The sequence below is a fragment of the Peromyscus californicus genome, unplaced genomic scaffold (genome assembly GCF_007827085.1).
Source record: "Peromyscus californicus insignis strain IS unplaced genomic scaffold, ASM782708v3 Scaffold_5__1_contigs__length_169319896, whole genome shotgun sequence".
Lineage (NCBI taxonomy): Eukaryota > Metazoa > Chordata > Mammalia > Rodentia > Cricetidae > Peromyscus > Peromyscus californicus.
Window position 1 is genome coordinate 68,774,146 of NW_026294573.1, and position 14,280 is coordinate 68,788,425.

General features: G+C 43.0%; 1 protein-coding gene and 1 long non-coding RNA gene across 7 annotated transcripts in view; one reads left to right on the top strand and one right to left on the bottom strand.

Annotated features, from left to right (window-relative positions):
* The window catches only part of LOC128097649 (uncharacterized), a 40,034-nt gene extending 26,098 nt beyond the window's left edge, over window positions 1-13,936 (bottom strand). The window contains exon 1 of the long non-coding RNA XR_008213929.1: window positions 13,067-13,936. This is a non-coding gene — a long non-coding RNA (uncharacterized LOC128097649). The remainder of the gene's footprint in view (window positions 1-13,066) is intronic.
* Nfib (nuclear factor I B) overlaps window positions 1-14,280 on the top strand; it is a 418,189-nt gene that overhangs the window by 181,613 nt on the left and 222,296 nt on the right. The window lies entirely within an intron of this gene.

A 14,280-nucleotide genomic window follows, 5' to 3' on the forward strand; every position in this document is an offset into this window, starting at 1 on the left:
TCGTTCCCCTACCCTGTGTCCTCCCAATCGCAGTCAGGCCTCTTTACTCTAGGCAAGAGTATCAGGGGTTTTTTGTCCATAGAATGTCTCCCAGATGTAGTAGGTAGTCCTTTGTCCCCAAGGAACTTGCTCTTCAGGTGATCACCAGCATTGTGTCAGTACAGTCACAGTTTTTATCGTGTGGCTCCACCGTTTTATGTCATTACTAACCTTAGCGTTTGGATGCTGTTCTTGTTCGCCGTGCACCATTTTGTCCCTGATCACAAAGCCTGACGCAGGCTTTACAAAAGGTACTCCCTCCAGATGCTGTCCAACTTCCTCCCTTCCCAAAGATGACCTGGGAGTGATGGGAAACAAAGCCTGCTCGCAGCAACTGACTTCTGACTACAGCACAGCCTCCTTCAAACCCATGCCTGTGTGGACTGGGCACTAGTGAGCCCCCTCTTACTGTTATTGCAGATGGAAGCTCTTTGCTAGACCCAGGGGGCCCCCAGGCTCCTATCTTGCAGTCTACAGTCTGGTTACTGTCATAGATCTTATCAACTCTTACTTATCTCTCCCACCAAGGAAGGGTGAGGGCAGATGGGTTCAGTGAATATTTTTACTGCAATAATAAAATATGAAATTTTCTTCAGAAAAAAAGATCTTCCGGACAAATGAAAAGACTTGATTGCCAAACCACCACACTAAGGAAAACATTCTTTTGTTATGTTCTGTTTGAGGATCAGAGAACATGGCTAACAACTGTGACATACCTTGCCCAGAGTCACAGGGCTTTGGTTGCTAAGTCAGGATCTGAACCCCCAATTGCCAGGGCCTCTGAGTCTAACTAGAAAGCCTTATTCTCTCACTTCAGAGCATCCTGGAGAATGGGATACTAATCTTGTTACATTGTATCACGTTTGTTTTAGAGCCAAACTGGTTTACCCAGCTGGATAAGTTCCTTAAACACCACGGGATAATGAATGAATCATGTCTATATCCCAAACCCAAATCCACATTCAAAGAAGGAAGATCTACCTCATTGATAATGTTTTAAAGAATGTGCCTGGGGTCCTAAAGATAATTTCAAAAGAAGAGTGATAAAGTCTCTCCAAGGCATGTGCATAGCTTCCCAAGGCACCTCTGATCTAGGCCACCAGCCTCGGTAGTAACCAGCTTGCAGACTGCCCCTGTCATGGGGGTTGTTTCATTTTTTCAGTCCTGCCTAATAAAAGTGACCTTTGGTGGGCTAGCTTACTTTTCTTTTCCAAGCCTCAGGCTCCTCACTTCTGAAGGAATTGAGACAATCAGTGAAACATACCCAGCACAGAGCAGAGGTGGGGTTACACCTGAGAAAAATGATCATTTTTATCACTTGTCACAACACTCCTTTCAACCCAAGATTGGGAAAACCATTGCCTTAGGGAGACCTTGCTTAATGAAGGTGCTGCTGTTAGACTAAAGGGACCACACTAGAGGAAAAGATCAGTTTGTAGGTGTTACTTAAAATGCTCCCCAGTAAGCCTGTCTATTCAGACCTTAGGGAAAGGGTGCAGAGGGTCTGATCTCTTGGTTCTGGTACAGTGTCCAGACTGCAGCAGCAAAGGCCATTGAGACTGCTCTGCCAACAAGCCTGGAGCTTGGTGGGACACGGAACTGCCCTGCACCCTCCAAGAAGGTAACCATAGCCCTAGGGCATACATAATGTATGAGCTTCTCATTTATTTATAGTTGGCTCCCCATGTTGGATGTGTATCCTCAGGTCCACTGGGGACCAATACCCAGAAATTGGGTCTCTCTTCTGAAGAATAACTCCACAAGCAAATGTGGACTGTAGGGGATGTTTTAGTAGTAACTACAAGGTGGCAGTGATTGTCACCAAAGCTGGTTTTTATCCACTTACTAAAACCATTGCTGACTGATTAAAAAAAAAAAACTCTATGTAAAATTGTTCAAATCTTAAGTCCACTAAAAAAAAAGTTCTTGGTTATACCATGTGTCCTGTTTTAAAGCTCAGAAAATCCCTCTTTAGAGGAATGCGGGTTTTCACATTTTCTGGGACGGGGATTATCTGTAAGACAGCTCTGTGACAGGATTGTTACAAAGTATCTTTTTTCCATTAGGTTGACAGGATTGTTACAAAGTATAATTTTTTCATTAGGTGTTTCCTGTACGACTTAGAGAAGATGTAGCGCCACTCCCATTAAGTGACTACCCTCGCTGCTCACCTTCTGCTCTTGGGGTTTTAATAAGAGAAAGGAAAGGCCCCACTGTGTGCAAGCCCATGGTTCATGGGGTCATAGGTCTATGAACATTTTTACCATTAAGTATGACCAGGAGCTAGAAAGGTGGTGACACCCTCGGACATTTTGTCTGTGAAGGAGCTTGTGACCATGGTCGTTCCGGTGAGGCTGCGCACATTGGTACTTGGGACCCACATGCCCACCTACTCTGAATTACATCCTGACAGCCTGAGCAGTTGTTCAGGGTTAGGAGCTCTCTTCTGTGATGCTGGCTGGCACTGTTACTAACCAGCTTAGCAATCATAAGCTAGCCAGGTAGCTCTCGGATTGTCAGCCAGAGGAGGAAAGTGGGACACTGTAATTGAACCAGGACCAATGGGGACTAAGGAGACCAAGGCTCATCACAGAGCCAGTGGACACTTGGCTGCAGCCTCTTGGCTGGGCAGTACTGGCCCAGACAGATACCCACCATCCCCCTTTCAAGGGTATCAGTATGTTTACACTTTTATGTAAAGTCTCCAGGCTTTATTTTAAACTTTAACAATTAATTTTGACAATAACAACCCCTGGGGGGTGCTGGTTTGGTTTCTTAGTCTTATCTAGAACTCTCAAAACTACCCTCTAGCTCCTGTGTGTTATTCCTTTGTAAGCATACTCGATTCTCAACAATGCAAAAGAAGGCCGAATGGAAAAGTTACAAAATGCTGTTCACTTTAGGTTTGTAAATAGACAAATACTATACATAAAAGTACCTGTTGGAAATTTGCCCAAATGAAACAGTTTTTATGTTCTAGGATTATAATTGGATGCCTTTTTTCATCTTGTTGATTATTCATGCAAAGTGCCATTATTCTTGTTTTTATAATGCTATTTTTTAACACAATGGTAAAAGAAATGGGAAGAGTAATGCAGGGTGGGACTAGAAAGACCGAAGGAGAAATAGACAAGGAGCAAACTAGGTGTTTTGGAAGCTTGTATTTCTTCCCAACTCTGTATCGCTTGTGGATCATCATTGAACCCTTAGTTGGGAGAAGCAGTCGCCACTAGTCACACACTTGGTTAGCCTGTATGCTGAAGTAAATTTCCCGCTTCCCACTGCTCCTCTCTCTGCTCCTTCTCTTCCTGTTGTCTGAAAAAAAAATTCCCTAATATGTAGTCTAGTGGTATCAAACATTTCCCAATGTTATTGGTTTGGCTTCTGAATATATTAGAAGAGGATTTGGTTTTGTTTCAGTGGCCAGGGGAGAGAGTCGGGGGAGGGAAGAGCAGCTGACTTATTGTCCCTAATTAAAATTGTCTTTGGTTTCTATTAAGACTGTTTTCATTCTACAAACCCACACCAACTGCCTGTAAAGTGAGCAGAAAACCATGGGTTATTCTTTCAGGAGTCTATGCGGAGGTTTTCAGAAGACACCATGTGAACTTGACTCTTTTCTAAATAAATTTGGAAGAGAATATTCCCACAAAGCCCTTTGTATCATAAACGCAGAGTCCCTCCAAAGCCCTGCCCTCCACGTACAGCAGTGCTCAGCAAGGAATGGGCCCACACTAGTGTGCAGGCCATGTTTCCTATGCTTACTCCCAGCCTGCACTTACACTTTCTGAGCTAGGGAATAAAAGACACAGAGTGTGATTATTGATCTTATTAAGCAATGGGCAATGTGAAACGACAGTTGGAATGTGTGACACTGGAGATAACTGACTACAGTATTTAGACTCGTAGAATTTGATGCTGATTTTCCTACAAGTGGCCCACTATGCAAAAAAAAAAATCAGGATGGTCCTTTTGCAGGCTGATGCTGAAGGATAATAGAATGCCTACTGTTTCCTCCTATCCTGTTGTCTTACTAGTATTTAGATTGCCAGACAACTCTGATTTTTTGGAAATGGCAAATAAAAAAAAAAAAGAAAAAAAGAAAAAAAAAGCCCCAAAATACCTTAGTAATTTAGTTGTCTCAGAAACCCTACATATGGCATAAGATAGTCTGAAAAAAAAATTTCAAGAAAGTTTTTGTTTTTTCTTTGCTCAATTTGATCATCATTACAGTGAAACCAATTCAAATCTATTCCCTATTTTTATAGGCATTTTGATAGTTAAAATTCTAGTTATATGAGAGTATAAGCAAGATATGAAAATTTAATTGCACATGCTTCATTTTTTTGAAGAAAATCTTAAAAACACAAGTAGGCTAAGAAATGATTGATACTTTAAATAGAGAATTCTTAACAATTGCCATACATTTTTTTTTTGAAGCCAGAAGACATTGATTTACCACTGTTGAATCTGAAAGCAGATTTTTCACATATTGAGTCATAATTTACAGGCTTTTATTTTTTAACCACTTTAACCTGCTCTTGGAGTGTGTGGAATGAGTCCTAGTTGGTCTCTGTTGGTCTCTGTTTAGCCTGTGAGATTTAACAAGGCTATAGCCTGGGGTTGGAAAGTAAGGCTGTGAGCCATACCACTGTCTCAGGTTTTTGATGGCACCACCAACCCCTTGAGATTTATCGTGTTAGCAGATGTCATCAGATCGAAGTGTGCACAGGTGCAGCGTGCAGTGAGTGGAAGAACACTGCATGTGGATCTTTATTTTTGTACCCACACTCTCTGCGGCTGCACAATGACTCCGTGTGTCCTGTGCAGTGTGGAGTTTCAGCTTCACTGAAAGAGCCTCGATAGAAATCCCTTGAAGTTCTCTGCAGATATAATTCTGAAGGATGAGTAACTACTTCTTGTAGGAAAGACACTGTTTTTACAACCAGTGTCTACAGAAGAGGCCTAACAGGTTATAGTTAAAGGTTGCTATAAACAATGAAAAATAAAAAGTTACCGGAAACTGTGACTTAGACTTGGTTTTTCCTCTTGCAGGGTACTACGTGTAATATGCATTCTCTTCCCCTTGATAAGACCTGGACAGACAGCTCCTGTCTATTAACTCAAACAAAATGCTCAAATTTGGCACTTTGTAAATGCCCAGGTTTCAGTCTTTCTAAATACTTTGAAATAACAAAGAAATAGTCAAAACTATTGCCTGTAGGCAATAAGGAATACATTGTATATTTATAAGATATTATATAAATTCCAAATAACTATCTAGTTATTTGTAGAATGATTTATGTTTGATTTAGCATTGAGTATTAAATATTCCACTTACTTTATTATGTGCATTAAACTCAAATATTATCTGGTGAAACAAAAGACTAAATATAATCTAATAAATTAGTATATTCCCTTTACTAATATAAAGTAATAAAAATATGCTTCCTATATTTTTGGGAAATAGAGAAGACAAACACCTTTGGAGCAATGACTGAAAATTATTGGTTTAGATGGGGCAGAGGAATTACTTCAATTATGACATAAAGCATTGTAATAATACATGGCTTTGGGAAATAATTAGCAATTATTCTCAGGGATAAACACACAGATGTTGTTAGCATATTAAAAACTTCTTAGTTTGAAGAACACATACAGAAACTGCATTATCACTTAATTGGCTTTAGGAAGAACCAGAAAAATCTAAAGTGAGGAACTTGCTAGAAGCTCCCAGTAAGTACTATGGAATGAATTGTCTGCAATTTTAGTGAGATGGTCCCTAGATTCAAAAATGATCAAGCAGCATTGGTCATTGGACAGTGATTTTATCTAAAGTGAGAACTTGCTAGAAGCTCCCAGTAAGTACTATGGAATGAATTGTCTGCAATTTTAGCGAGATGGTCCCTAGATTAAAAAATGATCAAACAGCATTGGTCATTGGACAGTGATTTTTTTTTAAAAAAATTAGTAATTTGTTGTAATTTCTTTAAAAAATGAATATAAGAAGATATTAAATCTTAATTATATTCTTGGAAAGGTTTTCCAGGAACATCACTTAAAAAGAGACACCTCCACTAAGACATTCCTAATTCGCACTTCTATGTTTCCAAATATAAAACCCAGAAAATGAGCAATGTAGATCAAAAGATGATAATCACTTGCCAGTGGAAGAATTGACAACGCACTGAGGTGAACACAAATCTGTGAGAGATTTCCGTGCGACACACTTGAAAATCTATCTCCTTATTTTGCAAATTCGGAGCATCACCTAATGATGCTGTACGCATATTTGACAGGCAGAAGAGTGATCGGCATAGGAACAAGTATTCTCATAACCGTCACATGTTGAAAGAAAGGAATGATGTGCCGACAGAAAAAGACAGTCTACAGAAGCCTGAAGGTGACATGCAAGGGTACATTTTATCACTAAAGAATATGCTTAGGAAGAAATCTCCTGACAGGTGATATGAGCGAGCACTGTATCTTTCCATGTCATAATAAAAGAGTGGGGAACATTCCTCTTCCCCCATCACTTTTTTCTTTTGCTTTTTGCTTAAGACATTTCCTAAACAAAATTAGATTCTTACTACAATGCCATTTCTTCTTTGCATGAGATAGAGGTTGAGAAGGTTGGGAGTTTGCTATGGATTTCAAACAGTAACAGGAGATGCCTCCTGTGGCACACTGGAAGAGCCCTGGTAACACTGTCTGTCTGAAACACTCCCTCCCCTGCTTTATATCCTTTTGCGTTTAGCTCATCGAATTTTTCACATTGGATATTTGGTCTGGAATGCTTCACAGATACATTTGACCACAAAACTATCATCAGTAAATCCTAGAATGCAAAGCAATTTGTTTGTACGTCACTTGAATTGGCAAGTGAATTATGGCCACACTGGTTAAGTTGTTAAAATCACTTAACATGGAGCAAGGCAGACCTTGAAAGGAAAAATTTCCCTCAGAAGTTAGAAGTTAGAGCTGAGTGTGTCGGTGATGCATGTGTGTTCTATCCTCTTTGCTAGTAGTTCATCTCCCTTCCTAAGAACTATGTAGCTATGTAGACACATACATAACCCTGTTGGTGTTTGAGGAGGGGGCATTGGGAACTGTTAAACATGCAGCAAACAGTCCATTTTTAAAAATGGTGCATTTTATAAAAGTTAATTGGGTAACCCATCCTTTTGGTTTGTTTTTTGGATCAATAATAGCACTGAAAATTTCTATGTCATCGTGCATGAACAGCCAAACACCATCTATATATGCCTATGTGTGTATGGGAAGGGGATGCTTTCTTGTAACCAGGCCAAATGTCTTCTTTATTTACAGTGTATATTGGAGGGACTATGAACCTTAACAGTAATGTTTAAGGTCGTCAGAACTTTGAGGGTAAACATAATTGGAATTGAAATATAGACATGTTCACATTTAGTAGAGATAAGGACAATTCATTGGGGGTGATTTTGGTCTCACTGGTAATCATATAATTGAACAGGGTTTTTAGAGGCTATTTGAAGCTATTGTTGCCTGTTGAGCGATTACATAATTAGGATCCTTGTAATAAAATCTCCAAACACATGTGGGTTAGTAACTAAGTGCATGCATGGCTAATGTTATATTTTTATCTTTAAAACCTTGCATGTTGTTCAAGCACAATTTATATCGACTTTGCTTGATCCTTAAATGTTGACCACACAAGTACAAAAGTGTACTCAAGACGAAAATAATTGGATTACTTTAAATCCAGGCATCCCCCCCCCCCCCCGTCCCATATATTTAACTTTCAAAACTATTCATTAAAACAGGTTTATTTGTGAACGTTAACGCACTATCCAATCCCCTTTGGAGACCAGGAGTCAGGGTTCTCTGCTTTCTTTCCCACTTACTACCGCTCATCTCTGCCAATTTCTCGCACCATCTAAGCGACACACACCCAACTCGGAGCTCTTGAAAGCTAAGGCCGCGGAGAAAGGGGCCTCTAGGACTCCGTCTGCACCGAAACCAGCCAGGCCCGGGGAGCAGCGCCAGCCACGTGGAGGGGAATCCGCAGGGAACCGCAGCACCCAGCGCCAGGCTGGGGCGCACTCACGGTTCCACCACCCAGCGGCGCCACGCCCCCCGCGACGAGGCCCCGCCCACCCGCAGCTCCTCCTCCCCGCGCCTTCCCGCCGCCAGGCGGAAGCGAAGAGCGGTTTCCCGCGCCCGGGCCGGCGGGGCGGGGCGGGGCTGCGGGGCGGGAGGCCCGGGCGGCGAGGCCAGGCCAATCCCAGCGCGGCAAGGCCCGCGCGAGACCGTTCGCCCTGGAGCACGCACGCACGTAGGCACGCACGCACACACAGACCCACACACACACACACACAGACCCACATACACGCACACCCACACACACCCTGCACACCGCGTGGGACTTGGCTGAGAGTCTTCCGCCGGGCGACCAACCGGAGCTGGGTTTCTACGCTGAGGGCAGCCTGTTTCCAGACTTCACCTCGACCTGCTTTTCTTCTTGGGCCAAGAAGTGTGGCAGTGCAGAAAACATTAAAAAAATATATATATCAGACTATGCCGGGATTGCTTTAAAACAAACAAAAACCAAAACAGTACCCCCAGGATCCCCCGAAAAAAAACTCCTAAACACAAAAGAGACACAAACACAACTACAAATTTCTAACTGGGAAACGTGAAGTCTGCGGCCCAGGCTTCTGGACAGACTCAAGATCTGTTTTGTTTAGTGCAGTGCGATGGTATGTGGCTTTCAAACGACCGGTCTTGTTTGCGTTTCGTGTTCGTCCTTTGCACCCTCCCCCCCTAACCCCCGCGCACACTATTTCCTGTCTCTCTGTGTAAAGCTACTGTTTTATTCCCTTTCTAAGTGTCATATTTTGCTTTAAAGGTTGAACGATAGTGTTGAATTTTCAGAATTAATGCAAATAAGTATTTTCTAAGCGTTGGCAACTTTAACACACTTATGGCGGGAATCAGTGAATTACACTAACGCGAAACAGTGCGGAATCCGGATTTTTTCCTTCCTATTTTGGTCTACACTCTCCCTATCTCTCTACGATACTGGAAAACAAAAACAAAAACAAAAACAAATAATACTTAGTTGCCCATATAGCCCATTCCTTTTGTTTTAAGCACTCTTCACAAGATACCACTTTGTTCCAAGTGCGTTTTCAAATGCAGAAAACTTTATTTAGCTCCCATTGCTGTGTTAAGAGCTTTTAAAATTGGTGTCATTCTAAAGTTTAGTTCACTCATTCACACCCCGTTTCGGCAAGGAATTTAACAATTTCTTCTCTCTCCAGCACCCCCAACTCTTAAAAAAAAAAAAGGATTATGATGGATTTCTTCCTGCTCCGTTTAATGCGTCTTTTTCCCACCCCACTGTTTTCTGCCCTAGCCTAAGATCCCCCTCTGCCTAAATCCATGTGTGTTGTCTGTGGGCCTGCCTTCTCCCTTGTCCTCTCCGACAGTGAGTCTGGGACACATTTTAATGCACAGTATCCCATCCATTAAGTTGTGGTTGAATGCGGAATGTGTGAGGACTTGGCAGCTTTCAGGTTTAAGGGGGCGGGGAAGCCAGTTTCGACTTTGACACAAGATGCCGAGGTGGCGTGATCTGAATTATTATTAGGGCTGTGAACATGGCCATCTTCCCCTCCTGGTTGGAAGAACTGCCATTGAACTTGAGACAGGACAGACAAGATCTCCAGGTTTTCCTTACTCCCTCAAGTACAGTAGCTGGCAGGGAAAAGGCGCCAAAATACACAAGATTAACTGACTGACTTTCTTTGAACGGGTCTTATAGCACCCTCCTTTGTAACTATAACTTCCAAAAGGAGTGGGGGGGGGCGTTAACTTTTGAACCCATATTTGAACAGACATTTAAATCAGCCCTAAAGTGGAGTAAGTCCAGAAAGTCATACACGCATGCTTCTGCGGTTAAAAAGAATGCACGTGTAAATAAGCAGGGTGCATGTGTGCATGTGAGGAGGGGCTGGGGATTTAATCAAAATCAGAATGAGTGACTTCCTAGTGACTTCCCATTTACTGTACTGGGATGTGTGTTGTGAGGTCAAGAAGCTGACCTCTGAGCAGCTTAAGTAAAAACTGCAAAGGGCTGTGAAATGCAAAATGTTGTGGTTTCCAGTTTTACATTTGAGGTTTAATGTTTTTATTTAATGGTATGAGGGATGGAGAGAGCTCCAGCGCTGAAAAGTCCCTATTAAATCATATCTGGTCAAAGGTCAAACACTCCAACTCACTGATACAATATACTGCAGATTCCTGCCTAGTGATGGGGAGCCCAGGCAAAAGCACTTGGGCAATAAAAGTATTAGAATGGTAATTATCGTCCATGGTCAGGGCTGCATTCTTGTGCACTGGGCAAAGGTTTTTACTGGCCCTGATGAATTTTAAAGCCGAGTATTGTTGAAAGCTATTTTAACAGGAAATTGATTAGCTGAGTGTTTCATACAATAAATGGTGACAGATTCATTGTTTGATGTCCAGAATTAATTCCTTTTATTCTTTAGACGACATAGGCATCCATTTAGTTTTAATATGGTCAGACTGAGCAGCAGCATAATTTCGAGTGGATGTGATGTCATGCACATCTGTAACTTTGTTTTTTGGACTCCTGTGGCATCACATAATTTGACAGTATTCATTGCTTTGAAATTGACTAGCTTGTTGTGTTCTTTAAATGGTCAGAGATAATTTTTCTGAATATCTATTTTGTTTAGGCCCAGTTGTTTGTGTTCTCTTTTCGCTTCTTACATTTTCATTTGAAACTTAAATGGAAAAAAAAATCCCCCTATTGTGCATTATTTTGATTTTGAAATCGAGTAGCAGCTTTTTAAAAGAGCTCCAGAGAAAGGGCCCCCGACGTTTAAGACAGCCTGCGGCCACCTCTAGCATGACAGTGTAAAGACTACTTGGGTGTTTTAGACATACCTGAATGCCCATCCTCACAAGTCACAGCATATGTAGATGAGCTGCAAATCTACTCTTCCAGATAAAATGATGTAAAGATAAAGTATTTTGAAAAGGCCAAGGCTTCAGCATCAGCAGATAAGACACCACCGTGTCTGTAACCTCTGAAATGCTGTGCACCAAGTCAGGCAACTGTGACAGAAATTTTGAAAGTTCAGAATAAATCGGACAAAAGCTGCAGGCCAGCTGCTGTCTCTATAGCCCAGGAGCAAATGTTTTCAGGTTGGGAATCTCTTGCTGAACTAGATTCGTCTCTGTAGAGAAATGGTAACTAGTGAACCTTCGTGAAGGCCTTTGGACTGGTCCTCCCTCACATTCAGAGTTGTAGCCTGCAACTGTGCTCCTCAAGCAGACGTGCTTGGTGGGATTTCTTTTTAATAGTTACATACAGGCATTTCAGCAGCGGCATTATTAACAGCGTCATTTTTTCTCATTTAGTTCTGTCCTCAGGGGAGACCAAACAGCTCCCAGAGGAGGGAAGAAAAGTCCAAGGTTATTTACTCATTTCAGTTGAAAAGCAGAGGACTGGCAATAGGTGGGGAGACTAACCAGTTGTGAATTCTCCAGTGGGGAAAATTGCTCCCCTCATTTGAGAGTAGGAGTTGAAGGCTCAGAGAGCTGGGCATGATTCTGCAGTTCCTGTCACGCACAGACACTCTTAGCACTTGCTGCTGGCTGCTTATATATGCATTTTTTTTGGGGGGGGGGAGACGGGGGAGGGTTTTGGTGGTGTTGCTGGTGGATATAAATCTATGTTTTCCAGGCTACATTAGGAGGAAAGAAAGGTCCCTGGGTTTGACACAGTGGACACCTGCCGTTCTGCAAGCCTGCTTCCTGAGGTCAGAAGGTCACATGTCTCTTTTGTGTTTAGTTTTTAAACATTGATACTGGCCATGCAGCTTGGGTGTATGGGATTGTTGAACCTCCCCACAAATCACATGCAAGAGCCAAAAAGATAGAAGGTAGTGGTGTAGACTGCAAATGACAGCTTTGCTGAGGTCGGAGAAACCTGGCATGAAATAGCCCAGGCTTTGCAACCTGTCTCTGCCGCTTCTTTAAAAAGAAGATAGATTGAAGGAACAAAACAAAAATCAGTATCAGGAGATACTTGAGATGTCAAATTCCTCCCTGGAGGTCAGGGAGAGACTCAAACTGGGTGGCAACGCGTATTTTGTAATATACCATTGGGCTTTGAGAACCCAGCCACTAGAAGTCCTGACTTTTCTTCTAGACAAATAAACTTTTCTGTCGGAAAAGAACACCTTCCCCTAATGTGGCCGCAGAGAATAAATAGTCCAAGAAGGAGATCATTAGGAATATGACAACGGACCTCCCTGCAGCTGAGAGGGCAGGATTTGAGATTAGTGTAGGTGGCCTGTCACAGCCCCCAGTGAGAGAGGGGGAACAGAAGGTTGACAAAAGGCAAGGGCCACAGTCGGGGTGTTTGGCCCATTTGGACAAAATCAGAAACTTTTCAGAACAACTTGAACCCTACTTTGTATAAGACAGATACTTTACAATCCATTCTTTCTATCCTCCCTCTTGGATTTGAAAAGGGCGCTGTTTCTCAAAGCAAAGGGGTCTGACAAGTGCTCAGAGAGCCCAGAAAGCAGAGGCCCCAGGAGCCCAGATTTCCCAAGAGCATTCTCCTAGGATTCCTCCTGGGAAGGCCTGCAGTGACCTGAGCATTGGGCAGGCAGCAGAGCTTGGGGTCAGGAGGTGTCAGCCCTCCTGACTCCGAGGTCTGAAAATCAAAGCCTTCCACACCCAGCATCCCTAAGCCTTTCTTTCCCGGATATCTATTGTTCATTCTTCACTCTTGGTTTTCCTCACCTCACTGTTCATGCTGCTTCCATTTTCCTTTTCTTGGAAACAAATCCAAACCCCTAACTACAAAGCATCCCCTATGGCCATCAGCATGTACCCCGGGCCATCAGCCCTGTACAAACACAGACGTGGAACACCTGAAAGTGCTGAGCCTCTCAGGGATGGGCCTGGGAGGCCTGGAACCTTGGGCTCTGTGGGTTCTTACCTGTGTCTGACGCTGCTTCTCTGCCCTGGTGCTCGGCTTTTCTGAATTCTTCTGTATAATGGTGTCAATTTCTCATTTGTCTTTTTTTTTAAGCTTGTGAGAAACTTTTAGATGCAACCTAGTTTCAGTGGCAAAAGGAAATAGGTTCTGTTGGGACAGAAGACTAATAAAGAAATGTAGAGATGTCTTGGAGACACTTGCCCAGGACCCAGCACTGGGCCTCTTTTGCCAGGGGACAACGGCTGGTTCTGGGCTCTGGCTGAAAAGAGTGCTCTCTGGGTGCCAGGATTTCGCTGGGGGTGGTGTAGTGAGGAGGGAGGGAGGGAGGAAGGGAGGGAAGCAGAGAGATGGGCACTGGATTTTTAAAGAGACCCCGGAATAATGGCTTCTGTAAGAGTCCAGGCATTCAAAGAGGTGTGTTCAAGGACATGAGTGCATTCGTGCCAAGGGGAATGTCTTTTATGGTAAATTAACTCCAGTTAAATTGAATATTTGTTCAAAGGGAAACTCCAGTAGTTAAAGCTGGTATTATCAGTGGAGCATCCCCGCCCCCTCCCGCAGAATCTGGTGAGGGTGAGAAAAGGGATGCAGTTCAGTACAAACTGATGCTTTGGGATTGTTCGTTTGTTGTTGTTGTTGTTTTTTTTTCCTTTTCTTTTCTTTCCCCCTCTTCCTTTCTTTTAAAAGTTAAGATGAGGTTGCCTAAAATTTATGAGAGAGAAGTGAGTATTTATTTGGATTAACCCCGATTTCCACCTCCTTTCATCTATAAAGACTGTCAACTTTATCCCAGCTTTTCAAGAAGAAGAGATGACCGGTACAAAGGAAATTAACGTTGTCAGAACGCTAACTAGAGGATTTGCCTAGCGGAGGCAGGGAGGCCACTCCCCGCGGCGCGTGCCCTAAAGGGTTAACTCGCCCGTGTTCTCACAGTTTCCCCGACTTTACCTGTCCTCCTAGACCCACGGCCCTCCCCGCCTCCTGGCCTCCCCACCCCCTGCGCCTTTCTTCACCGGGCTCTTGGTTTACAGGGGCTGCAGCTGGTAGACTTGGCAAGCTCGCCTCATTAAGAGCGCTTTTTGAAAACGGACTGTGTTTGAGCATTTCCCTAATGAGGACAGGACGGGGTTAAAAAGTGACCATTTCATGGTTGACTTGAACCTGCCTACTTTTCTTGATGTGTCGTTGTGAAATGCTTGATGTGGGTAACTTCC